This window comes from Suricata suricatta, chromosome 3, assembly GCF_006229205.1.
Source record: "Suricata suricatta isolate VVHF042 chromosome 3, meerkat_22Aug2017_6uvM2_HiC, whole genome shotgun sequence".
NCBI lineage: Eukaryota > Metazoa > Chordata > Mammalia > Carnivora > Herpestidae > Suricata > Suricata suricatta.
In genome coordinates this window covers 142,993,038-142,996,815 of record NC_043702.1, presented here as the reverse complement: position 1 = coordinate 142,996,815, position 3,778 = coordinate 142,993,038, and positions in this window count along the sequence as shown.

The window sequence follows — 3,778 nt, the reverse complement described above, 5'->3', positions numbered from 1 at the left end:
TAAAACTCAGCCCCATTCTGACTTTCAAGAAACACTCTGCAGGTGGAGCACTTGATAGATGGCCTGTGGCAAAATTTCCATGGAAGCTTGCTCTAGCAGGAATGTGGGCTCTCACGGGCTAATTCCGAACATCCCCGCGTGGCAGGCACTTCCATCCCAGCCCCGTGCAGATGTATCACCTTCCCATGACGCAGGCTGCATGTGTCCGTCTGTAGTGGGGACAGGACGAGTCAAGATTGGCTCTGGTGTTTACATGCACTCAGGTTACCAGCACTTTGCCATCAGCAACTCTGGGGATTATTTGTCACCATGGTCTCCATTGCACACAGGGGGCAATAGGAGAAGAGGGTGTCAGATACCTGGAAGGACTGAGTCCTAACTTGACTTTTTCTAGCCTTTTGGTTTTTTTTTTTTTTTGAGATGTGAGGTATATTGCTCTGAATCATGAAAACCCGTGATCACATGCTTTTATATAGCGTATCATGGGACACATCATGTATGAAGATCTCAGACAAGTATTTTGTCTTTTGTTTTTTAAATGTTTCTTTATTTTTGAGATAGAGAGCAGGAGAGGGAGGGAGGGAGAGAGGATCTGAAGTTGGCTCTGCACTGACAGCAGAAAACCCCAAGCAGGGCTTGAATTTATGAACGGTGAGATCATGACCTGAGTCCACGTCAGACACATAACTGACTGAACCACCCAGGTGACCTTCAGACAATTTTTTTTACCTCTCTATATCTCAACTGTCTCCTAGTTTGATGGGAATATTTACAATCCTCACTTCACAGATCTGAGAGAATCACATAAAATGCTTAGATCGAGTCTGATATGTGGGCAATGCTCAACAAAAAGCTAATGAATATTATTGTTACCAAACAGTAGAAAAGATAAAACAATTAACAGCCCCCATGATAGTGAAATCTTATAATCCTAGCTTGTTGTCATGTCTTTTTTCTTAGATTTATGAATTTTAAAACCATGTTTTCTTTGTAGCTCTGTGTCCAAAACCAGAAATAGCCCATGGAAAGCTGTCCATGAATAAGATTCAATATGTTGAACTCGAAAATGTCGCCATCCAGTGTGACTCTGGTTATAGGTTGGTCGGTCCTGAAAGTATCATTTGCTTAGAGAGCAGAACTTGGGACCCCCAGGTGCCCAAGTGTGAGTGGGTAAGTGGCACAATTCAAGAAAAACTCTCGTCCTATCACACACTAAAAATTGTGCATCCTCCCCGTCCAAGCTGTCCCAGCCAGCAATGGTGAGATCTGACTTGTCAGGATTCATTCCTGAGTCCCTCCAAGGAACTCTCTTTTATCTTGAAGTGGTCAGTTAGGAATGACAAGTTTTCTTCTCTCACTGGTGATAGGAAACACTGAGCCCCTTAGGGAGAAGAGGGTGTCAGATACCTGGAGCACTGAGGCCTAATTTGACTTTTTCTAGACTATTTCATATTTTGTGTTCCATTTCTGAATGGTCTCAGAAACAGTGTATGTATTCACAGAAGCCTCCTGTAAAAAACTGTCTCAGAATCAGTCCCTATTCATCAAAGGAGGACTAAGTTGGGGCCTGAGGTGTTTACTCATTTTCCTGCTCACCTTCCAGTCCTGAGCTTTGTCTTGGCCCAGAGCCTGTAAGCTAATCTTTGTCAGGTCTCACCTCCCCCACCCCTTCTGATATAAAGGGAAGCCACTCAACCACACTCAACACCTATGTTTTTTTTAGATAGTCCCTGAAGGCTGTGAACATGTGCTCGCAAGCAGAAAGGTCATGCAGTGTCTCCCCAACCCAGAGGATCTGAAAATTGGCCTGGAGTTGTATAAATTGTCTTTGGAGACGGAACTACTGGAATTACAGAGAGACAAGGCACGAAAAGCTACTGCGGACTCACGACTGTAATTTCTTTCAAAAGAGGGAAAAAACATGCTTCCTTCCATTCAACGCAGATCACTTCAGCTTACCAATCTCTCCTGTTGCCTTTGCACCATCATTCATGGTAATAAATGTCTAGAATGGACAATTTGTTCACATTTAGTGCTTTGAGACTATAGAATTATTGATCATTTCATAGCTCATGCTTTTGCTTTCTTGGACACCAAGTGCCCATTCTTTTTTAAGTAAAACATTTATATAATCAGAAATGATTTTGTCTTTGTGGTCGTTATGACTTTGTCCTTAGTGAGGAACCTGAACAACCCCATTGCTTAAAGTTATACATTCACTTCATCATAAGGCCTTTGGACATGGGTGTGGGCTCACAGCAAAGCATTTCTCTTACTTGCCTCAGTGCACACTTTCCCATTTGAAAATCAGTCAGCATGTGGATGAAATGTCAATACACCCAGTGAGCCTGGTCCATTCTCCTCCTTTTGAAGGGAGTCATGCCCTTTACCAAACCCCCATGTGCTTGGCCTCTGCCTCATTAATGCTGCCCCTTGACTTCTGCCTGACATGAATGGGACTTATGTTTGTGGATGAACCTCTTTATTCCATTTTTAGGGAACAAGCTCTGAAAGACTAATGAATGTGAGGCCCATAAGGGGGCCACCTGTGTGTTCCCAAGTCCACCATCTGATTTGGTCCTAGTGTCCTTAAAGGCAATATCAAATGGCCTGAACAACTATCCCATACATGAGGAGAACCCCCCATCAATCACCTGTATATCTTGATGTAACCTGGAAGCTGTTGTTCCTTCTACTCACCAATGCTTGTGTGCCCTGAAGTTTCTCATTCATGTCCCAGCTCCTTTGGTTGTCTCTTCTCTCTATGTAAATACATGTTTGTGGGGGAACATTGGCCTCTTTTGTTTCAATTTTCCCAAATAGACTCTGGAGAGGCACTGGTGTCTCACAGGCTTTCACTGAACTTTACATGTACCTGATGGGCTGGAACTGCTAGAGAAACCTACTTAGCCCAGAAGGTTCCACTGATGGTCCTTAAAAACATTTGTCTGTCCCAGCCTCTGGGAACTCAATAGATGTTTACATTGTGTTTTCCTTCAGACAAAGATTTGTGGGTAACTAGTTTTCTTGGAAAGTTTCCCCAGAAAGCACTGTGAGTGAGCAGGTAGTAGGATGATTAGATGAGAAAGAGAACACAGTGATGGAGAAAGCCTTATTGGGGTGATGACTAGGGCTGTGGACAGGTGCTCAGTTATGCTGACTGTTCTCTGAGAGCTTGTGGATCACAATTCTGTGTAGTCCTTCCAGGTCGAGGATCTGGGACATTTATCTACCAATTCCCTCCTCTCATTGGTGAAGACTTGTTCCAACAGCTTTGATAGCCAAAGCTGTAGGCCCCCTGAATAGGCTCATGTGGCCAGGGAGCAGCATCAGGCACAGAGACCCTGGTGGCCGATGGCTCTATGGCTCTCTTCTGACATTTCCTCTAGTCTCTCTCTCTCTTTCCTCATACCCTTCCCATTATCAGATCCCTGTACTATTTGATATTAGTTGGGTCCACCAGAATTATTTTCAGTTTCTTAGAGGGTTATTTACCTTTCTATCAGCTATTGGACTCTGGGCTCAAAGATATATCTTTTGTTACCTACAGGCTCACAAATAAAATACTAAATCTGCATGAAATCCAACTTAAATAAGTTAAAAGTCTGTTATGACATGAACAGACACTTAACCAAAGAGGACATCCAGATGGCCTACAGACACATAAAATGATGCTCAACATCACTCATCATCAGGGAAACACAAATCAAAACTACACTGAGATACCACCTCACGCCAGTCAGAGTGGCTAAAATGAGCAAAGCAAGAGACTATAGAT